The 25,916-nt window shown below is 30.0% G+C and overlaps 1 pseudogene; it reads left to right on the top strand.

The window, feature by feature from the left end:
- The first annotated feature begins 23,549 nt into the window (after positions 1–23,549).
- LOC147808741 (protein GVQW3-like) lies at positions 23,550–24,860 on the top strand (annotated as a pseudogene).
- The last annotated feature ends 1,056 nt before the right edge of the window (positions 24,861–25,916 follow it).

Raw genomic sequence — 25,916 nt, 5'->3', positions numbered from 1 at the left:
TTTTTTTTTCAACAGCGTGGAAAATCGTACCTTTACGTCGTCAACGTATATTTTATGTTTTGGGATCAATATTAACCTATATCATGTTACTTAACAACCTAACTTTCTATTAACTCTGATATTGTACGAGTAACTGTCTCAAAAATTCTTTTAAATTGCATAAACAAGACTCTCTTACGAGATAAGCATTCACGTTATTTGTTGCCGTAAATAATGACTTTGCATATTATGTGCCAGTTTATAGAAGGCTAATTTGTGGTTTCGACGTCATCGGGAACCTATGTGTCAGAATCAAAAAAAAAAAGATCTTCATAATATTGCTCATAAAACAGTTGGATATAGCGAAGTCTCATCGAAACAATATAAGCAAATAACCGAACAATACGTGTTGTTTCCACTGAGAAAATAAGTTTTTTAATCGAATGTAAAATCAAATTTATGCATCGCAACGTTAGAATTTGTGCTCTGGACCTATTTTTGACTACTTTATAACTTAAATTTACATCAACTCTGATTTTTTGTCAAGGTATTAAGTGAGCTTTATTTTAATTATCTTAAGGATTTTAAAGTTCAAAAGTTACTTGATTTAAGATATTAAATTATGATGTAACAAATAATTGTTTTCTAATATTAATATTAAAATTGTTTTCTAATGCTACCCTGAAAATACTGTGACGTAATATCTCTCCAAATACCATGTTGAACAACCCAAAGAATTGCGCGAATTAACATCAATCGAGTGTTCATACAGAATTTAAAAGGTGTAATTTAATTCTTACAATTTAAATCTTAAAATTTAATCATCTTACACTAAACTTTCCCGCTCTTACACCATATGAAAAAAAATATTTTCACTTGCGAAAACGACAAAGTTAGCAGAGTTAGCAGAATTTTTCTAAAACCAACAGATTAAGAATTGATCAAATTACAACGAGTTCAGTCGAAACACGTTTTAAAAAGTTTCTAACTTTAAAATTTCGCAGCTCCTCATATAACTTTTCTTTTTCCAAACTTCAGAAATTTTCAAATTCACATATCTTCAGAATATTTCTAAATATTAAAAAAAAAATGAAAATTATTCAAAATACAAACAACTTTAAAATTTTCTAAATACCAAAAGCATCAGAATTTTCGTTCCGTTTGTTTGAAAGAGTTTGAAGCTTTTTCTAACTTCTGCGACTCCTTATTTACCCGCTTTTTAAGAACTTCAGAATTTACTCAATTCTAAACATCTTCAGAGTTTTTCTATAACCATCAGTTTCAGAATTCATCAAAGTGCGAAAAATTTGATAACTTTTAAAAGTCGAAACGGTTCAAACATTTTTCCTTTTCCAAACAACTGCTACTCCTTGTAAATCCATTTTTTCAGCTTAAAAAAAACTCTATATTTAAACAACTTACGAATATTTTTAAGTAAAAAAAATTTTAAACCTTTTCTATATTTCACTAAACTTTAGAATTCTTCCGAAGTATAGCAATTTGAAAATTTTTCATAGTCTATGCAGGTGAAAAATTTTTCTGATTTCACACTTTTGCGACACTTTATATATCCGTATTTTTCAACTAAAAAAAGTTTTCTATGTTTAAACAATTTCAGAATATTTTTAAAATCAACAGATTAAACATTTTTCAGAGTATAAATAATTTGAAAATTTTTCAAAGTCAAAACAATTTGAAAAAAAGTTCTGCGACTTCTTATATTACCGCTTTTCCCAACTAAAATAATTTTTTATGTTAAAAGAATTTAGAAACAATTCTAAGCACAAAACAAGAAGAATTCAGAATTTTCAATCAAAATACGAAAAATTTGAAAATTTTTCAGTCAAGACAATTTTAAAATTTTTCAAAGAGTGAAAGAAGTCAAACTGAAACAAAGAGTCAACTTGAAAAAATTTCTAAGTGCAAACAGTTTGTACCAACAGTACAACAGTATTACTTACAACATCTGCGATTCTTAATATACCCGTTTTTTAAGAACTTCAGAAATTTTAAAAGTGCCAACAACTTCAGAATTTTCCCAATTCAGAACGTTTTCAGAATTTTTTTAAAATTAAAAGTTTTCCAAATTACAAAACATTTGATAATTTTTCAATGTTTAAAGCAGTTTGAAAAATTTTTAGCACCAAACAACTGCTGCTAGATATATACCCATTTTTTCCAACTAAAAACAATTTTATGTACATACAACTCCAGAATATTTCTAACACAAACAGATTCAAAATTGCTTCAAAGTATAAATAATTTAAAAAAGTCAAAACGATTTGAAAAAAAATATTCTGTTACTTCTTGTATACTTGTTTTTTCCAACTAAAATAATTTTCTATATTCGAACAACTTCAGATTTTCCCAAAAGTGCAAATTATTTGAAAAATTTCTAAAGTCGAAACAAATCTAAAATTTTTCTAACACCAGACTTCAACAGCTCGTTATATAATTTTATTTTTCCCAACTACGAAAATTTTCTAATTGGCAAAGCTTTAAATATATATCTAAGTAGAAAAATTTGGAAAATTTTTCAAAGTCAGAACAATTTGGTAGCTACTCAAAGTACAAACAAATTAAAAAAATTTTAAAGTACCAATAACCAGAAATTTTCTAAGCACAAACGGTTTTAAAATTTTTCTAACTTCGCTTCTTTCCGTACCCGTTTTCGAAAACTTCAGAATTTTGCAAAGTACCAACTACTTCAGAATACACCTAATTCTATGCGTTTTCAAAATTTTTCGAAAGCAAACGAATCCTTTCAAAGTACAAATAATTTGAAAATTTTTCAAAATTGTAAAAGTTTTGAAATTTTTCTAAATTCAAACTTCTGCGATTCTTGATATACCCGTTTTTAAGAACTTCGGAATTTTTCAAAATGCCAACAACTTCAGAATATTAATAATTCTAAAAATTACAGAATTTTTCGAAAACAAACCTGAATATTTCAAACTACAAATTATTAGAAAATTTTACAAATATGAAACAGTTTCGAATTTTTTCCGTGACTAAACTTCTACGACTTTATACAAACCCGTTTTTTTCACCTAAAATATTATTCTACGTTCAAACAACTTCGGAATTTTTCAAATTACACATAATTGCAAAATTTTTTAAAGTCGGAGCAAGTTAAAAATTACTCATAATATAAACTTCTGCTACTCCTTAAACACATTTTTGCCAATTTCAAAAATTTACATGTTTACAAAACTTCAAAATATCTCTAAGGAATTCAAAAATATTTTAAAATTAAAACAATTTAAAAATAATACAAAGTACAAACAACTTCGGAAATTTTCTACCAACAACACATCCGAATTTTTCAAAGTTTCAAAATTCTTCAAATTCAAATCAAGTTAAAAAATGTAGAACTACCTGGATACCGTATTAACCAACTAAAAAAATTTTCACACAACTTCAGGGTATTTCTGAGTACAAAAAAATTTTAAATTTTTCTAACTCAAAACAATTTTAAAGTTATTCAAAGTACAAAGAGCTTTAGAAATTTTCAAAGTACAAACATTTTGAAAATTTTACTTACTTCAAATTAGCAACTAATCTGAAGGGTTTTGGAACACGGGTGATTAAAAACGAGACATAATTATCGATAACTTTAGTTACAGAGTGACGATATGAGTTGACTGCCAACAACTTATGAAATTAAAGGAAGTAATCAGAGGGAACCGCCGCATCACACATCAAATTTATTAAAACGTAATTATTTCTCTTCTACGTCTTTTACATAACTATTTATTATTTGTTGGAGACTGAAAAGATATATTTAACAAGAATAAAATAACTACAACAGTTAAAAATACAGCAGAAATAAAATTTATTGCGACGTATGTTACATTCATAAATGATTCTGTCTTTTTGCTGCCTAAGAACGAATGTGAAAAAAGTATACAAAGTTACTTTAAATAAAAAATAAACAGTATACAATACTGCAATTTTTTCAGTACTTACGAAATTAATTAATCTCAAATTAATACTCCCCAAAGTTTGAAAAACAACTTATATAATTGCAATCATATTTTTTTATTCAAAAAAATTTTTTTTAACAGATTTCTATTACACAATTAAATAAATACAATGGTAAAACCAGATAATGAATATTATTTTATTTTCAAAATGTGAAAAAATATTTTGAACCATAAATGTTTTAATCATTATTTTTCGATGCCGATTGGGGAATATAGCGCCAGCTGATCGTTTACAAACTAGATGGCATGTTGAAATCGAGCTAAGTTTCCCCACATGAGATAAAATGGTAATTAAGTTAATTAAATACAAGCCGTTTCACACATCTAGTTTGTTAACATATAATTCTTCCTCGTCTACGTGTTTTGCTAAACTTAGATTTAACATTTGCTTATGTATTTATAGTAACCGTGATATATATTTGTTTTGTGCACCTGGCAACTTCGAAGACTTAGTCAGATTATATTCTAATTGTCTTCGTGCCTGTTTTTGTTTTAAGTAAATAATGATAGTGAAAGAATTGAAATATTTGTGAAAGAGCATAGAATGTGTCACTTAAGAGAATCAATAATTGATGAGCTTGAATTGCTTGAAGCAGAATGCCAAGAATAGTTGCAAGTACAAACAGATGCCACGTTTCATCAACCAATCAGGATCGAGATACCCACACTACGTCATTGCAGGTGTGCCATTTACTGAAGAACCAAATTTTAGGAAAGTTTCCAGTTCATTCTTCAACAAAGCATAATTTAAAATCGTTGTTCTAATCTGACCATAAAACTTTATTGGCACAATTTTCACAATTTTATCTTCGTCTTAAACGTACACATCAATGATTTTTACTTCAGTAGAGAAAACCATTTCTCTCATTTGACTTTAGACATTCTTATAAATTAAATTTTCTTCTAATAATTCTATTCTATTCTTTAAATTCTATTCTCTTCTAAATGTTAAAAAGATAAAATTAGTAAATTGTGTTAACTTCAACGCTGCTTTAGAAAAACGAATTTTATTGATTGTTCTTTTATTAGCTATTTTATTCAGTATGTGAAATAATCTTAAGCGTCAACGAACGACAACATCTGATATGGTTAAAAGGTCACTTTATAAAGATTTTGAGAACCGAATAACAAGCAAACATTTCTAAAAAACATTAAAAAGTATCATTGTTCGAAAGGTAAAAAATCATTTTTCGTTAAATCCCTACTTTGGAAAACCACGTTTCTATTTCACTTATTTAGCTCATACACTATTTTTAAGAATAACTTCAAGTGCAGATTAGTGCACTCATGCATGAATGTTTTTAAAGAAAGTTATAGGTCACTCAAGAATTAAATTTCAAAAAAGCTTCAAGTTATCGATCAATCAAGTTTTGTGGATCAATCGATCGAGTTTTAGGTTTTTTAATTCACTGAAGAACCAAATTTCAAAACAGCTTTAAGTTTTCGATCAATCGAGTTTTAGGTTATTTCATTCACTTAAGAACCAAATTTTAAAAAAAATTCAAGTTATCGATCAACAAAGCATAAGTTAAAATCGTTCCAAAAATACTGAACACGAAACCTCGTGTAATTGGAACAATTTTCCAAATCGTAAGATATATCTTCTTCTTCACCATGAACATCAACGATTGTTGCTGCATTTGGGGAAAACAGTTCAAGGACTGATTGAAAACCTTGCTGTAAACTTCTTCTGCAGCTTCTGACATGTTTGATGCTGACTGTAACGTTAGGATGAAAGCTATTATCTGATTAATAAACATTAGTAAAATCATTTGTTTTTTTATGTCTAATGTATCTGAAAATGCATCAGAATGAAGAAAAGAAACTATTCCGGCGTACATAAGAGTTGCATCAAAGCAAACAGCTGAAAAAATGATGAAGCACATTGTATTGTCAATGTGTTCAACGAATAATATCGCTGATTTGTATTCTTCATAAGCATTCCTGGCATTAGTTTCTTTGCTTAAACAATGTGTGAAATTCAGGAACAATTGTTTAAGATGATAACAAATCGTTACATAAAGAATTGAAAAGTTGCTTATAGGATATATCAGTAACAATACACACATTATTGATGAAAATGATTCAAATCTCACGAGAAAACTGTCGTTAGAAGTAGAATTAGGAAAAGAATTATTAAGATTTATTCTTTGTGTAGAAAAATCGTAACTGTTCTTCGAATATATGATATGGAATGAAAAACTGAAGAAAATCCAAGCAAACATAAAAATATTAAATAAAAAACTAGTTTCAATTTTAAATTTTTTTAAAAGCTTCTGCAATAGTTTAACAATGCTTAGAATTTTATAGTATTGCATTTGTAAAGCTATGCGAAATGAAAACACTGCTAAAAAATTTCCTAAGGAAGTCAGAGTAAATGATGAAAAAGGTGCATTAATCAATACTAACAGTACTCCACCAAAGAAAAATGTTAAGGGAATGACATTTATTACAATAATAATTGCATTCAACAATGCTTTTGTTTTTTTATTACATGAGCATGGGTGTAAAGGAAATATTAAAGTTATTTTAAACAAAATGAATATAAATTCGTACAAGTTTTTTCCATAGCTACAATGTTTTCTCTGATGGTAGATTTTGTTTGAATTATGCATGCTTTGTACGAAATTGTTGAGTAATATAAAATGTCTGTTTTATGAAAATCTACAAAAAGAAACAGTCAAGTTGATTATTCATTTGATTCCGTTCGAAAAGTGAAAATGAAAAACTGAGCAATAATGCTTAAAATCGAATACTTTGCAAGCTTATTATCTACAAGTTATTGTTAGAAAGAGCAATAATCTCTAAGTTTAATACAAAAGCATTTTTTAACATTGCACGCCTTGAAGTTTCGATCAACGGTACAAATGAACTGAAGAAAATCCTTATCCTTTTTATCCTTTTTCCTTTTTAAAATTGAATATTCTGTCACGCTTTTCATAAAACTCGAAATTCTGCTGTCCTTTTTGAAAATAACTTTTAACATCAATAATAATTTAAACCTCTTTAAAGCTAGGAATACAACTGTCATTCACGAAAAAAGTTACAGCTGAAATGCAAAAAGTATAACGCCATTTACAAGGATAATTATTTTACTAAGAAATTATTCGAAACATTTTACGATGCTTATTATTATTATCAGATAATTCAAGTACATTATTCAATTATTTAAGGTAATTGAAAGTAATTATTACGCATATTACAGTTTTAAATAAAGTCACGATATCTAATCTTTATTTGAATATTACATTTGATTCTGATTGCACGGTTTCACTCTGTTTCTAACAACAAATAGTTTCTTAAATATAGATTGTTTTTAAATTAATGTACGAGCCAATATCTGAATAATTAATAAGACGTTTGTGCATAGTGACATAAATTGACTAAGTAATAAATATAAATAACTTAATGAAATACTGGATTTATTATTTAAATAAGATATGACAAAATATTCAACGACGTTTTTGGTCATCTTAATTTTAAAATCTCAAATAAAATATTCTTATTGAATGGATACCCAATTATAGGAAGCAGGTTTTTTTATGGAGAGTTAAAACTGTGTAAAGTATTTTTCTGTATTTTTCAGCATTTCAAGGTTTAAAAAAAAAAAAAAAAAAAAAAAAAAAAAAAAAAAAAAAAACGGAAATTTAGAATCTGGTTAGATTTTGATACCAAACGTTATTTCAGTTTTAAAATTGCATTTTGGAATAGTATCTGCTCACAACTTTTATCGGTGGATATTATAATGTAAAAAGTATCTGCGCAAAACATTTTTATTAAAATGGAGCTTTGCAAATTTATTTAAATTTTGTTTTGTTTATGTTTGATATTTCCCACAATATTTTCCACTAAACAAAACAGACTTAACAATTTACCTCTGAAATTTATTACTTTTACTACAAACTTTTTGCCTACACTGATTGTTAGTTGTTCAGCTGTTTCAATTATTCAAAACATTTCCAATAAACCTGTAGCTTTCGGTTTAGTTTCCTCGTTGTTATCTCTTGTAATTTTTCGCTGTGCAATGGTGCTTAGAGTTCATGAACTAACTCGAATATTGAGTTGCTTGAAAAAAACTCAAATTATCATAAACTCAAAATTCAATATTTTTCTTATCTCATGGTCAGTATTTCAAATTTTTATTTCTATTTGCCTTGTTGAATTCCTGACTGAGTTCAATTTACATGCAGATTTTCTGAAATTTTATGTGTTTAACTTACATTTCAACCATCTCTTCAGTATCCTTATTTCGTTATTCTTATCATTTGTCTACGTTGAGTGCCTTTTACTTCCCCTCAATTGTTTTGCAATTTATTACGTCATAGTCAGTTATCAGTTAAAATTACTATTTGACAGCCTCAGAGATTCACTAAATTCTGAGAGAGAGAGATTAATTGTAGCAGTTTCAGAGAAAAATACATGAAAATAATTTCGTTCGTTGAAAGTTTTGATAATGAATTTTCATTTTTAGTATTTTCAGCTATCATGATTGGGGAATCGACTGTTTTTTCGTGTTTGTTAATTGGTTTTAGTCTAAATCAGCCTACTCACCTTTCCATAACACAAATAATGCTGTTCCCCAGTATACACCAGTTTATAGCATTTGTGGGGATGGCGACATCGGCTTCTTGGATGTCTGAATCTGCAGCAGAAGTTTATAATATTGTTAATATTGTCCACAAAGCAGCTGCAAATAACAAAGTCTTGTCCAAACAATACAAGCATTTGTTGTTCTCAGTGAGAAAGAAAGTTTTTTTAACAGCGTGGAAAATCGTACCTTTACGTCGTCAGCTTATATTTTGTGTTTTGGGATCAATATTGACCTATGTCATGTTACTTAACAACCTAACTTTCAACCCTGATATTGAAAAGTACGAGAAATCTTTCTGAAAATTCTTATATAGTTTCATAAACATGAAGATTTGTGACATTTTTTCAACTATCATGATTGAAGGCAAGACTATTTACCTAGATAAGCATTCACATTATTTGTTGCAGTAAAATAATACTGTTCCTTGTTGTGTGCAAGTTTATAGCATTTGTGGTTTCGACATCTTCGGCATCCTATATATCAGAATCAGAAAAAGATCTTTATAATATTACTCATAAAACAGTTGGACATAGCGAAGTCTTATCGAAACAATATAAGCAAATAACCGAACGATACTTGATGTTTTCACCAAGAAAGGTACTTTTTAATCGTATGGAAAATCATACTTATAGAATATACGCAAACTATACGCCAAGTAGAACGTCGCGTATAGTTGGCTAATAATTTGGAATATGCTTGTTGTAACTTTCAGCGCTGATATTCTTCGATAAAAACAGAAGTTCGCCTCTTAATGTGTATATATGTTTTTAGGTTAGAGTAATAAAGATAATTATGTTTTAATTATTAAATCCTTGAGAACTATGTAGACTGATTTTATAATGTTTCTATCCGCTTCCGTCTTGTTAAGCCTAGTTTGAATTCGTCTTAAAATTCTATTTACAATTTCAACGCTGATATTCTCATTAAAAACAAAAGCTTGCCACTTAATATGCATGTATGTTTTTAGTTGTGTAAAAAGGATAATTATGTTTCAATTTTTATGTCTCTGAGAAACTATATAGACTTATTTTATAATGCATAGCTTCTATCCGCTTCCGTCCCGTTAAGCCTAATTTCAGTTCGTCAAAAGATTTAATCAGGATTGATATATAAACTAATTTATTCAAGAATTTGTGTATGTGTGCTATCTAAATGAATTGTATTGTAAAAACAATTGTACATACTCTTTTTCTGTATCTGATCTTATTGTAATAATACATTTTATTGTTATCGATTAACAATGGCTACTTTTCATCAAATGGCTACTTTACACCAAATAATGTGGTAGAACATTGGTGTAGTGAAACACTAGATCCCTGAGTTATGAATAGTGTTTACAGTTTTGTGTAAAGTAGTTGCAACCATTTTTGGCATTTAGATACCTTAAATTTCTTTACACTGATATTTCATAACCAAATAAATCAATTGCTGTTTCAAAAATAATGAATAAAGTTTTTACTCCTTTCACGAGAAGATTGAAGTAGAATTATAGCGCGACTAAATATTTCATGGAAGGAAATATCATGTATTGCAGTCTTTTTTGTATAGTAATGTATTCTACAATAGTAAATTAAATAGAAATTCTCCTTTATATGACGGCGTTTTATTACGTACGTTTTTTTTTATCCTTTAAAAATTTATTAATCAATTAAAGCTTTTGTTTAAATAAAAAAAAAAGTTATACTTTTATCTTACATTTTACAATTAAGAAATTTAGTTTTCAGCAACTATACCCCGCATAACCTGAGTTTTTAAGATTGAACTTACTAATGACATTATGTCACAAAAACTTTGAACTTGAAATAATTCCAACTGTTAATTCTCTGTGGAGACATAAAATTTTTATGATTGTCAACCAAAAATGTGCGTTTCCTATCATTTAAAAGTTCTGTTTTTGAACTTATCAATTCCAATCATCAATTAATTCCTTTTTCAATAAATAAAAATCATTAATTTGTAAATGTTTTGTTACATCAACTTGAAATGAGTGCTGAATAAAATCTATTTTTTGAGATTCTTTCTACATCTGCTTAATATATTTATATAGAATTCGAAAGCAGGTATAAAATTTCTCAACCAATTCGAAAGCTGTTACATTGTCAAAAACGATCTATTCTAGAACAGCCAGTTTAAAATAATATATGTTATTTGAACTCATCATTAATACTTTACATATAAAGTAAAAAAAAATGACCACGTTTATTTCGACTGGCCATATAAATAAAGATTGTCAATCAACAAAGCATAAGTTAAAATCGTTCCAATCGTACTAAAAAAGAATATTCGGTTAAGTGGCACGATTTTCCAAGCCGTCAAATAAATCTTCTCTTTAACTGAAAACTGCAAAGATTTTCTGCTTCTTTGAGAAAAGGTTGATTCAGGGTGATTAAGAGTTAAACTGTAGACCTCTTCTGCTGCTTCGGACATCTTCGAAGCCGAGATGGTCATAGAAATTAGACATATGATTTGGTTGATGAAAATTAGTAACACTACTGTGTGTTGAAGTTGCAGTGAATCAAACGCTTCTGGGTGAAGAAATGAAGACACTCCAGAGTAAATAATAGAGGCATCAAAACAAGCAACAGAAAAAGTAATAAAAGATAAGGCATTGTCAATGTCTTCCAAATATGAAATTAAATAATAGTAGTTGTGTAAAATATGTTGGCTTTTTATACATTTTTCATTGTTGAGATTGTGTCTGAAGCCATTAAAAAATTGTTTAAGATGGCAGCAAATCACAACAAAAAACATTAAATAGCTGTTCATTGGAAATATGAGGCCCATCACCGCAATAAAAGATAACAATCGTCCAATTGCTAAATATAATTGACTTCTTCCCAAATCAGCATTAACTATTAATTTATCATTATTTATGATATAGAAACTAAGTTCTAAGTATATGATATGAAAGGAAATATTTATAACAATCCAAAAAATTTTAAAAACAACATATTTAGAATTGATGTCAGTTTTTAATTTTATGCTAAAGTATCACATCTGTTTTACAATAGAAGTTAGTTTATGATATTGAACATGAAGAGAAAAACGAAGCACAAGAGCTGCAAGAATGTTGAAAACGTAACTGTATTTGAAAGTAGTTACTGAAGATTGCAGAAACAGTGAAGTAATAGAACCAACAAACGTTGTAAAAAGTGAGGCATTAATCGCAAAGGTGATTACATTTATGAAAATGTTAATCTTCTTAGTGCGTGAGCAAGGACTTATAGGGAAGATAAAACTTATGTTGACTAAAATAAAAGGACGCTTATATAAGTATTTTCCATAATTACGAGTTTTATTACTCTTAAAATTCGGATACATTGTTTTTTTCCCTCCAACTTAAACTATTCTTTTCTGCGAGAAAACCTAAAACAAGACCAATAATCCACGACACAAGCAAACTCATATTGATCATGGGTTTCCAAAATGTTCGCGAAACTAAGATTTTAATTGAAATACATTTAATCATAGAGTTACAGTAAAAAATAAGATTTTTTTATAATAACTAGGAGGCTTCGCCCCCTGCTCGCTAGTGCTCGCAAACCCCCGGAACTGCCTTCGCAGTTCATTTCGGATTGCTTCGCAATCCGATGCTCGCTTTACTCGCTCATTGGATACGTTCTTAACGTCTAGCTTTTGTATACTTTTTTGAGCACTGAAGTTCTGAAAACTTTTCACTGTAGAAAATTCTAAACCTGTACATTTCAATATTAATTTGAAATTGCAAACAGTTCACATATTTTTCTTAATTACACTATTCTAAATTTCAGTTGTTGAGTAAAATGACTGTTGTAGGTTTTGTTTTAAAGTCTTTCCCACAAAAGGGCTAAAGCCATGTGTTGTAAAACAATATGAAATAGTAGTCTGCCTCTGAACGCCGGATGTAAAGCATCGGCTTCGTTAAAGATAATTTTGTATTTTTAATTCTCTGAATGGCGCCACCCTAATATAGAATTTGTAAAATAAATGTATATATTTTTGATTGTTGATGAAGCCGTCGTTCTCGTTCTGTAGCATTTCTAATTGTTCTCCGTTGATATTGCTCTTCTGGAGTTTCATTAGAGCGGCTCTCTCTTTTTCGGAGATTGTTATAAACCGTACGTAGGTTATTAAGATTCATGAAATTTAATTTAAAATAAATATGAAATATTAAAACTGCATTCAATTCATAACTAATAATATAACAAAACGTGGAATAGTAAAGCGCTCAATTTAAAATAATTCAAAATAAAATAGCAATAGCATAACACTTCTCATTTCTGCCAATGAAAAGGAACTATTTCAGTACTCATAACCAATCAACCGTTTTTTTTCTCGGTGACAATCGGAGATAGATAGACATATGATGCTCACTACGTGCTCTTGCGCGCCGAAGCCTATCAATTGAAACGTATTAGCGTTTTATATAACATGGATTAGCCATATGATGCTCACTACGTGCTCTTGCGCGCCGAATCCAATCAATTAAAAATGAAAACTGTTGCCAGCGCGAGAAAAGAAATATCATCGGTTTTATTGATACATACATACGTACGTATTAGCGTTTTATATAATACTAGGAGGCTCCGCCCCCTGCTCGCTGACGCTCGCCAAGCCCCGAGAATTGCTACGCAATCCTATGTGGTTCACGCCGTGAACGATGGCTCGCTGCGCTCGCTCGCCAATGAACACCGTGTTCTAGCACAAAGACATAATATATTATTATCAAAGACATAGTATTTTATCATCAAAGACATAGCATTGACTTATGTAGAAGAATTCTACCAATGTTCTTATTGGCTTTTAAAAAAGTATATTAGCTATTTAGATTGTACATGGTGAAAAAAATCGAAACATTAGCTAAATAAGAAACATATTAGCAAAATAAATTATCAAATATTGCTTCACTAATATCCTGCATTTTAAAGCGTGAAAATTCAATGCATAAATAAACTCGAAATATAAAAAAATTCAATGCATTCAATACAAACACTTAAACGTTTTTTAGACGTTAAGGTAGCTCCCAGTAGAAAAATATCAATTCAACAGCGGCCTTTTAAAGCATTCTCACTTCAATTATTTAATTAATTCCTATTTCGCGATCGCAACGAACTATAGGGGGCGTTGTTGTATGAGACGCATACCTGCGATTTCTATATGAACCGTCATTCAGTTACTCTGGAGACGTCGTTAATGTAGTGTGTAGCATTGCAACGTTCCTTCTTTAATGTGGCTTATTAAATTTAAAAAAGAAAAATGCTTGATATTCTTTCTTGTACAACCGAAAACAAAATGGTATCTCTTTTTATTAGTGAAGGAATATCCAAAACACATCGGAAAAATATTTGTACATTAACAGAAAAAAATATGTATATTCTTATAAGAGTTAAAACCTAATGCCCGAGAAATAGTATTACTAAATTTAATGATATAACATGAAAGGCCCATTTAAACTTTACATTCTATAGTTTTAAGAATCATATTACTTCAAAAATTAAAATGAACAAAAAGTATACATAAGCCTCATAATTTTATGAAATTTAATTTTGTAAACAAAGTTTTTTGACAACAATTTTTATCAAAAAATTTCAAGTTTCAATAAAAATCATTATTTAGAAACTAAAAAACGTAAAATAAAGAATGCTGACGAAACAAAAACAAAAAAACAATTCTTTTTTGTCGCCATTTTTAGTGCTACGAAAATTCGTCTTTGGGATTTGCCAAAAACAAAACAAGAAGCAATTTTATTATTTCAGGAGGGAAATATTTTACCGAAAAAACGAAAATGTACCAATTCCCACAACATAAAACTTTATCTTGGTAAACGTACGTTTTGGAAATGTTATTTTATTTGGAATCTTATTTATCAGAGTTCATATGGCGATATGATTGTTTTGAATCTATGCTAAACTCTATATCGGCTCATTTTCCACCGAAGTCCGATTGACTATTTTGATTTTAAATAAAGTGTTTTATTCTATGAATTGTCGCAAAAATTTTAAGTGTAGATTGGCGGCACTTAAAAACCGCCAAATCTGTAGCGGCGGTGGCGTTAATACGTAAGTACCGAATTTTTATTCCATACTTTTCTGAATCATATTACTTCAAACATTGGAATATACAAGAAGTATACATAAACACATAATGTTATACCATTTAATTTTTCAGAAAAAGTATTTTGAGAACAATTTTTATCAAAAAATTATAAACTAAAAAACGGAAAATAAAGAATTCTTAGGATAAAAAAACGATTTTAAGAATTCTTTACATTGAAATAAAAACTTTCATATTGTTTTTTTTTAATTATTCTTATAGTTCTTAATCAGACGTAAAAAACCATTCTGTAGAGAACCATCATCAAATGAAAAAAAAAATATTTACAAGCAAATTTTTTATTGTAAAAATCATTGCACTTACCTGATTTATAATTCCCGGAGAATTCCAAAATGATAAGTTCCTTGTTTGAAAACTTTATTCTCAAATAATAGATACATAGTTTATCCCTTCATTACTTTTAGATAACATACTGCACAGCAAAATTTTATAATTGATAGTATGAATTTGAATATGTAGCTAAAAACAGAATAGCTGAATTCTAGTTGAACTTATTCTTTCAAAACTAAAAAAAAACTTACCAAGAAAACGATTAAAATTAATTACGAATCAGCACAAATGGCACTATTTCAAGTAACTTGGATAAGTTTTTATTGTTGTTTTCCGAATTATATGGATACAGAAATATATACTATTCTATAACGAAGAATAATATGCTATAACTATTACAATTCTGTATGTTCTGAATTCATATTTATTCACTGGAATGACGAAAGCAATGTTGACTTCACTATAATTCGTAATGAATTGAAGAGAGAAGAAATGCATTTTACCTTAATACACACATCTGTAACAGTATCCGAAATCGGAAGTCATCAGTTGCAAGTTTGTTGATAATAAAAATTAAAAATTATTGAGGAATTTCTCTTCAAATGTTTGGCGTGTTCTGTTCCTGAAAGATTTACTAATATTTTGGAGATTTTTTTCAAGTTCTTCGGCCTTTTCCTTAGGGAAATATTGTTTCTTATTTGCTGCTGAAAAATGGCGTCTGATTCTGTCAATGACTTTGAAGGAACTAAATGAAAACGTGAAACGTGATAAATTAATGTCTGATATTTACAGGCTCCCGCTAGACGGCGTACTCGAGCGTTTTGCGATCGCGAATTGAGTTTAAATTAAAAATTGTCATGTTTTTAGTGCATGAATCTGAATTGAACAACCTGATAATGCTCACTCTGGTTATTGTTATCTGGTTGCTCACTACGTGCTCTTGCGCGCCGAATAAAATCAATTAAAAATGAAAACTGTTGCCAGCGCGAGAAAAGAAATATCATCGGCTTTATTGATACATACATACATACATACATACGTACGTATTAGCGTTTTATATAATATAGATAGATAGATGTTTACATTATTGGAAAAATAATCAATAATTTAGGGAGAAATAACCCAATCTAAGATAATTATTTTAATGAATTGATATTGAAAACTAATTTTACTCCATTGTCGTGAGCAAAACTAATACAAAAGAGTGGTTATTCATTGCGTCGTATGAGTTTCAACAGATTAATCTCACAAGCCTGCGAAATTGAAGTTTTTGAAAAACACCAGAGAAGTTATTGTTGATTTATGTGTTATTTGATGTGCTGATTACAAAAATGATCTTCATTTCCCACCATCACATCAGGATTTTTTTTTGTAAAATCGATATCTATGTTTCAACGATTAACACTAAACATCGATTAACTAAATCACTTCAGGAAACATCTCTTGTCGAGAGGAAAACAATAAGTTCCTTGATTTAAAACTTTTTACTTTTTTTTTACTTTGAGAAGAAAATTACCAACATACCATTTTAATTTATTTTTATTGTAAGTTGCGTAAAATTAACTATTAGCCAAGAATAGCAAATTTTGTTTATGCGTACATGAAAGTTAGAAACAAAAAAGAAAGCAAGCAAAAACAAAACGAAGGAAACAAGTTTCCAGATAAGTACATGCTCGTTTTCCTTTAAAATTTATATTTGATTATCTAGTTTTATGTTTAATCGCAGTCCTATCTCGAGTTAACATCTATCAGTAGTCGTCGAGTATTTTCTCGTTCCATCTTTTTTGATATTTTGGCTTCATATCTCTGATATCTTGATGGAACCCTTCACCTTGTTCTTCGCTGACAGCTCCAACATTTTTGATATTTAGGCTTCATATCTCTGATATCTTGATGGAACATTTCACCTTGTTCTTCGCTGACAGCTCCAACATTTTCGGAGAGAAGTTTACATGTGATTTAAGGGAATGCATTTTGACACTCATGGAGCAACCCAAAGTTTTAAATTTTCCAACCATTTTCATTACAATTGCTTTACAGTCAGGAACCTTGTTTACCCAGAAATTTACCGACGACATTTTTGAAGGCAAACCAAGCTTCTTTTTCTGTTGTTCTCCTGTTAGCCTCAAAATCTTTATCCTTCATGAGTTTGTAGATAACTGGATTAAGAAAGATTCCTTCTTTCAACTTAACTTGGGATGTACTTGGAAACTTTTTTCACGGGTGTTTGAAACAATCGGAACAATTGGAACAGCCTTGACAAATTGCTTCATTACACCTAATTTTATGTTTAGAAGGGGTGGCAATACTTTTTTTTGGATCAACTAAGCTGTTTTGAATAACATTCTTTGAGTCTGGGTCAAGATCTTTTCTTCTCTGCCATTTTTTTACTCAATGGTGAGTCTTGTCATGGCTGTCCCACTCACAAATGAAACATGAAAACTTTGTAAATCCACCTTGTTGAATAAGAAGCTCAACTTTCAAGTCACCGCAAATGGTCCATTTGGGGTCGATATATTTTATTTTGTATAGGGCAAGAGCCAGGTTCTCATAGCATTCTTTTAAATATACCGAGTGTCTAATTGGTATAGATGCATACTGGCTCCCATGATGAAGAAGGACAGCTTTGAAACTTCTTTTAGATGAATTTATAAACAGTCTCCACTCTTCTTTATCGTAGATGACATTAAATTTGTTCATCAATCCAGGAAGATCAGAAAAATAGACCAAGTTTCCTGTTCATTAAAGTATATAATACATTCTTTTCTCGATTCCTGTACCAGTAAAAAGATGTTCCATTGGTCAATATTTTTTTTCCTTTCAGTCTTGAGCCTAACAATTATTTAATTGCCTCTTTCGAAAGGCCCAGATCTAGTCAGATCACAACCTGAGAGAAGGGATGATTTAGCCACGTACAGATGACTTATATAAGATATTGGAGCCTTGCCCTTACGAAAATTTAAGGTATATTTAAGGTTGATTTGAGGTATTTTTGAGGTATTAAGGTTGTTTTGAGGTATATTTGAGGTATATTTAAGGTTACAGAGAAAACAGCAATAAAAATTATACCTTGTAAAGGTTGTAATTAAGGCGTACGAGGTTGATTTACATATACTTCAGCTTGTTTTGAGGTTGTTTAAAATTCACTTCAAATCATCCAGACTGATAAGGTGATTTTAAAGGTATACCAGGTTTATTTTCTTACACTTGTAACAAAAGAGGTATTTTTGAGGTATAAAATTTTTTACCTTATTTCAACTAACGAGAGTGAGGTATTTATTGAGGTATATAAAGTCATTTTATTTATACCTAAGCTTATTTTGAGGTTGTTTTAAATTAACTTCAAATCATCCAGACTGATAAGGTGATTTTTAAGGTATACGAGGTTGTTTTTTTTACACTTGTAACAAAAGAGGTATTTATGAGGTATAAAAAAATCAACCTTATTTCAACTAACGAGAGTGAGGTATTTGCGAGGCATAAAAAAATATACCCTCTTTCTACTAACGATAGTGAGGTATTTATGAGGTATAAAAAAATATACTTTATTTCAACTAAAGAGAGTGAGGTATTTATTGAGGTGTATGAAGTCATTTTATTTATACCTAAGCTTGTTTTAAGGTTGTTTAATGTACATTTCATATTAACTAGCTCACTTCCCAGAGTTCCATGCGAACCGGTAAATGGCGTGTGTGTTGACAATCGAAAGTCTATTTGAAATTCGGTAAGTGTGCTTGACATTTATTAATTTAGTTTTATCACTTTTAATCAAATGTGTTTCAATTTTCAAACTTAAATTTTATTATTTTTGTTTTAACCACGCTTCCTGATCTTAAGTAATTTAAGTATGAGGATATTCTTAGAGACTATCGTTGTAGGCTTAGCAATAAGAGAGAATAACCGAAATATTTTTCGTCGCTGTTTAGGGTAACGTTACTGGTGAATCGTTACAGCAGGTTATGCACAGTATATTTTATTGTTTGTAATTTATTCAAATAGAACTATTCTTTTTATTTTGCTTAAATGTATATGTTTTAAAGTAGCAGTATGCACGCTGATTAATTGAAAAAAATGTTCATAATTTTTCTTATGAATAAGTCATTGAAAATTGAAAGATTTTTAAAATAGCAATTTTGCTTTGAAATTCTACTATAGCTGTATGCTTATAGTTTGGATATTTGTTGCAAAGTTTATATTGTCTATATATATACAAAGTTTATATATATATATATATATATATATATATATATATATAATTCTGAATTCATACCAAAAAGAAGAAGTAATCTCCCATAATAAACTACAGAATTTATGTAATTGTTGATAACAATAGTTTGCCAGATATTCGATATTCGATTTGGCAATTTGTTTCAAGGTTATGAGCATTTTCATGCAGCTGTTTATGGTTCACTACTTCAAAAATGTGCGAATTTCGGAAATCTTAAATTTTTTAGAAATAAGTCAGTATAGTATGCAATTTTGATCCTGAATTTAATAAAATCAATTACAAATAAAAACATTTATGGTTGAAAGTAATATGCATTGTTTTGAATTTCATCCTATGGGATGTGTATTTATATTTAAACAAGTGTTTGTAACAACCAACTATTAGTTTTATTCTGCTCGGTAATATAAGTTATATAGGAGATATTATACTCAACTTTTTTTAAAAGTATTATTTCAAATCATTTTCTCTTAGACATTTTCCTCACATAAAATTACTCACAACTTTAAAATAAATGCTCCTTATCAGCTTGTAATTTGTTCTATTCGATTGAGTGTAAAAAGAGAATAAAAATTGGTACATAACTTTAAAATTTTAATTTATTAAACGATTGTTGATTCTTGATTACATAGATTAAAAAATATTACAATAACTATTTCTTAAGAAACTATGATGCGATTGACAATAACGTAAGTCCTTTTCAGAATTAACGTCAAAAATTTAAAAAAAAGCTATTAGTTTCATGAAGTCTGCCAAAAAGTTTAAAAATATAGACTAGGTTTATTGAGTTTAAAGATTTTTAAAAGGAAAAGAAAAAAGAAAATCTAATTATTAAACCTACAAGTACCATAATGTTACAGATGTATAGAAAAATAAAAAGTGTTGAGATTGCATAATAAGATTGGAATTATACAGGGTGTTTATAAAGTACCGGACCCATTTTGATGTTTAATAACTCATTAAATAATAAAGATAGATAAAAATTAATAACATAAATGCTTAGACAGACTCAAAAAGTTTCATGACCCTTGTCAATGAACTTCCACGTTTGCCTCCTTCGTCGCACGGAGAATATCAAGTCGATAGTCAATTTTTACTCCAGGTAGCTTTCTTTTTTACAGAAAAGACGGTCTCATCAGTCGTATACTTAGACATGTTGGAAACATTTGTATTTCCACAACTAGAAGAGCTTCAGCCATATGTCTTTTTGCAACAAGATGGTGCACCACCTCATCATCATCATTGGGGTATCATCGTTCGTAGTTCTTTGAATGACCATTTTACAGGAAGATGGATTGGGCGAGGAGGTCCAATTCCTTGGCCATCCAGATCACCTGATATAACGCCGCTGGACTTTTTTCTTTGGGGATTTATAAAGGACAATGTTTACAGGAGGATTGTGTCGAACATTGATGGCCTAAAAGCCAGAATTACAACCGCAATAGCCTCTGTGGATGCCGACATGCTTGCCGCTACCTGGCGTGAAATTGACTATCGACTTGATATTCTCCGTGCGACGAAGGGGGCACACGTGGAAGTTCATTGACAAGGTTCATGAAAGTTTTTGAGTCTATCTAACCATTTATGTTATTAATTTTAATCTATCTTTATTATTTTATGAGTTATTAAACATCAAAATGGGTCCGAGACTTTATAAACACCCTGTATATTTGAATTTCTGTAAATGTTGTTAATGGTAATACTGTCTTCAGTGTATTTTATTTTGTGGCTGTGATACATGTCATGCTTTTTAGCTACGAGGATTGAATAGAAATGGCAGAAGATATTTATCTGAAAAGGAAAATTAATTTCATCCAGTTAATTTAAATGATAAAAAAAATACTTTCTAATATTTTAAGACCTGCCACTATTATTGTGAATATGACTTTCTTACTAATTTATATTTTTTTTTCCTTTTAGGTTCCAATAATTACAAGTTTCAACATGTAGACGGAAACAGTATTTAAAATAATTTTGTTGGTTTGTAAAAAAAGTGAAATTTTAGTTTTAAATAAAAGTACTTTGAATTTCAGCTGACTAATTATTTAAATTTGTAGTTTTATAGCTTTAAAAATTCAAGCACCTCAAGCATCTTCTAAAAATACGAGTATGAGTTCCCATAAATAATTTTTACTAACTGTAGAATTTGGATAAGTGTTATTTTAAGATGATTTAAATCAATCTATTAAAATTATAGAAGAATTATGCATTTGAAACTTTCTTTTATAGCTTAACAAAAGAAGCAATTACTGCCGAAGGTTTAATATTAAAAATTTCAGGTTGATAAATGATCTCTACTAGTGAAAAAAATGTAATGTACATTATTCTTCATATAATATAAATAATATCTTTATATATATATTATATTTTTTATATAGTGAGTCTAAAAATTAATAAACTAGGTGGTCCGTATAACACCTCACCTTCGTAAGTGCTAAGAAAACATCTTTGGTTGATAAATTAATACTTCTAAAAATACAAAAATATATACTTGAAGTTACGAAATAATAACTTAAGGTAGAACATGGAACACATGGCGCTAATTAAAAATAACCTTTCTAATTGTTGAATTGTCTTGTTTAATGATCCTCGTGCGATTTTTAACACCACCATGTTTCCTGCATATGTAACAAAAGTCATCTGGAAAATTTTCATAACTTCTCGAACTCGAAGCTATGTTTCACGAAACCTGCGAAAAGCAGAAGTTAAAAATATTTCGATGACTCCCTATTACGTTTACTAGTGTATTCCTGAGAGGTCAGCGAATCAAGATAAGAATTTTCGTGATGCTATTGGTAGAGAGATATTATGAGAGAAAGATGTCATAGGTGGGTACTTTTGTAGATTTTACCAAAGTAGAATGCTGGTCAGGCAAGAAGGGAAACAATTCAGAAGCGAACAATTTCTTATGGTAAATGTTCATAAAAATTCCAAGAAAATGTTACGTGATGGAAAATTTTCGTTGTTGTTTTTCATTTCAGAACCAAAAAACACAAAGTTCAGCTATCAGTCCCCATGTGTTTTTTTTTCAACGCAGGCCTGTGTAGTTCTTACATGTGCAACGGGGGTCGAAAAAATCGAATTGTTTTAAATATTTTAGAGGTAGTGCAACCATAATTAAGAAGTAAACATAGTTTTAACACTTTGAATTGACATCTTTTAATGACTCAATGAGCCAAATGTTGTGAAAATTTAATCCGAAATGCTTGTGATAAAAAAATATCAAATAATAAAAATAGGATTATTGATTTTTTTTATTTGATCGGCATGCGGTGGCATTTGAAAATTAAAATTTCTGATGAAAATATCATTGAAGAATTTTAAAATTTTGGAGAAAAAAAATTTCAAGGCGGTATTCCGCAACTAGATTTTAAAGTAAATCTTTGATGCAAGATAATTTGACGTCTCAAAAATGTTTACCTTTAAGAAAACAGCGATCTATTTTTACAAAGTTTAAAAATTAGTTAACAAGTACAATGCGTGAAATAAAGAACGGAAAACCCTAAATAATTTTTGATTTAATGATCGGATCTTCGCGTTCTAGGACTCAATCCTAATGATTCGAGGGGATAAATCCAAATTTGAAAAAATTAATTAGTGCAGACGATATTTTAAGTTGTGAAATCAGACACAAAATGGATCACTCTTTGGATCAATATAAATTTGTTTCGCCGGACTCTGAGATACAAGCATGGACAGTAGCCGCCATCTGGGAAATATGGTCCCAATAGAGCAGTTCAAAGTTTGTACCTCTTAATGTTAATTCCACTTATTTCTCCATATCTTGAGAACTTTTTAAGCATTTTGAAATTTTTTTACTCAATTATAAAATTAATTTCATTGTCAAGGACTAATTTCATTATAAAATTAATTAATTCCATGCAAAAAATAACATTTAGCAAATATTTATCATTTTTTATTATTTTATTTAATTTTAGTCGAAAAGTTTTTGAACTATAAGGTATGAAAATTTTTTACACCATTTTAGAGAATATAATATTGCATGACAAAGCATAAAATTTTAGGGAAATCGGTTGAATCTTAGAAAGTGGAATTTAAAAAAATTAAATTTTCTTAAATGTAAATAATGATTAAATTAATATTATATATTAATATTAAATTAATATAATATCATATTAAGTTAATTAATTTCAAAGATTCGATTTCTCAGAAACTATTCAATCAATTTTCCTCAAATTTTGTATTTTGCCATGCAAATTTATATTCCTTAAAATTTTGTAAAAAACTGTATTCCTTACAATTCAAATATTTTTCGACTAATATTAAAAAAAATACAAAACCATAAATATTTACTACAAGTTATTTTTTGCATGCATTTATCTTTGGTTAAAATTTTTTTATATTGGTGTGTAAAAAAAAAATTCTCGAGATGTGACGAAATACGAGGTCTGTCTAAAAAGTATCCGACCTTAATTTTTCCAGGGCAAAGTAGTGATTATAAGGCTGCGCCAAATTGCACGGTGGAAGGAGGAATCTTAATGCACATGCGTGAATTTTTTCACCGTGTTTGCTTGTGCAAGTTGCTGGCTGGTGGTCGCCAAGCAAGTTGCTGTTCATAGTGCACGTCGGATTTAGTTTTCTCGCAAGATGACTGAAAGAATAGAGCAAAGATACTGCATCAAATTCTGTCAAAAGTTTGGTGATTCTCAAAGCCAAACAATTCGTAAGATTCAGCAGGTGTTTGGAGAAGAAGCGATGGGTGTAACACAAATTAAGGAGTGGTTCAAACGATTCGAAGATAGTCGCACATCAGCGGAGAGTGAGCACCGTTGTGGCAGGCCCCAAACAGCTCGGAGTGCAGCTAATGTTGCGAAATTTGGCGATAGCAGATCGTCGTTTGACAGTGCAGGAGATTGCAGAAGATGTTGGGATGAGTAAAGATTCTGCACGTGCAATTTTGCGTGAAGATTTGAACATGAACCGAGTGGCTGCGAAATTCGTACCCAAGTTGCTGTCGCCGGAACAAAAAGATCTCCGTTTTGACGTTGCACAGGACCTTCTGGATACCGCCAATGCTGATCCTGGGTTTCTGAACACCGTGATAACTGGAGATGAGTCATGGGTGTACGGGTATGACCCAGAAAAAAAAGACAGTCGTCGCAATAGGAGCATCCCGATTCTCCAAGGCCGAAGAAAGCGTGGCAGGTGCGAAGCAAAATAAAGGTGATGCTGACTGTTTTCTTTGATGTCCGCGGAATTGTGCATCACGAATATGCACCGGAAGGACAAACAGTAACATATGAGTACTATCAAGATGTTCTCCGGCGACTCCGTGACGCAGTTCGGCGCAAAAGATCAGACATGTGGACGGCGAACAACTGGCACTTGCATCATGACAACGCCCCTGCACATTCATCCCAATTAATCCACACTTTCTTAGCCAAACACGGAATTACAACCGTTCGCCAACCTCCCTACTCTCCTGATCTGGCTCCTTGCGACTTTTGGTTGTTTCCAAAATTGAAGACGCCACTGAAAGGATCCCGTTTTGAGAGTAGAGAAGAGATAATGCGGAACGCGACGACGGAGCTCAACTCCATTCTGAAAGAAGACTTTCAGAGGTGTTTTCAGCAGTGGAAGAATCGGTGGGCTAAGTGTGTGCAAGCTCAAGGGGCCTACTTTGATGGGGATTAGGGTCCCAACTCCATCTGGCATCCGAAATATTTTTTATAGTCAATGGTCGGATACTTTTTAGACAGGCTCGTACACAGAAAGTAAAATTAATATTAACGTGTCCAAACTTCGGACCGATTTCGATCAAGTTTGATATTTTACCATGTAAAATTACAAGCTTTTAATGCTAAAAGTTTTATATCTTACATTTTTTTTCCATTATTATGAGATAAAATTTAAAAAGAAATATTTGCAAAAATTCGTTTTTTACATGAAACTATGTTTGGACAGACGAATTTTATAATCGCGTGCAAAAAATTTTTCAATTCGCTTAAAAAGTTTCTGAAATATAACGAAATACGCAAAAAATCAAATTAACATTAAGGGCTCTAAGGCGTGGACCCCTCGCCAGGCCAAGCTTTTGGGACATGTTTCCCAGATTGCGGCTGCCCCCCACGTTTTGGGGTCAGGAATCTGAATCCTTAGATAAATGGGTACGTTTATTCAGATAAAATACATTTTTGTGCATGATTTCGTAACTTAAAATATTGTCTGTGCTAATTAATTAACATATTTAAGTTTACCTCCTAGAGCCATTAACATTGAGTACTAGAAATTGAAAATCCGATCATTAGATCAAATTCAGGGAAGCCCGTATTTCTTCTCTTTTCCCCCCCTTTTTTTTGCGTACTGTATTTTACATTAGCATTAATGTCATTCAATTTTCTCTGAGATGCCTTCAAACTGGTTTTTGTCTTGTATCACTATTTCTTTTAAGAATTAAAATTTTACATCGTAAATTTTGAAATTTAAAAAAAAAACTGATAAAATGGTTATTAACTTAATTAATTTTTGTTGAATGTCCTGCTTTTTTCAGTAATTTGATTTATTTTTAAATGAAAATATTATTTTAATTATGGGACAATTAAAATGTTGTTCATTAGCAGATGCAGAGCCACAAAGAAGAGTAAGAGAGTATTGTTTTTCTAATATCATTTGATTTGCAATGCTCTCATAAATCTTTATTAGAGTCATTGTCTTTAATTTAATGAAATATCGTTGGTCTTACAGCTACATTTAAATACACTGTCTTCATTTTAGTCTGTTGTCGCTGGTACAGTTTCCTTGAAATTCATCG

Source organism: Parasteatoda tepidariorum, chromosome 5 (genome assembly GCF_982258835.1).
Source record: "Parasteatoda tepidariorum strain Cologne lab strain chromosome 5, Ptep-v5.0, whole genome shotgun sequence".
NCBI classification, from domain to species: Eukaryota; Metazoa; Arthropoda; class Arachnida; order Araneae; family Theridiidae; genus Parasteatoda; species Parasteatoda tepidariorum.
The sequence above is the reverse complement of the archived record's forward strand: the minus strand, read 5'-3'. Positions and strand labels throughout refer to the sequence as shown.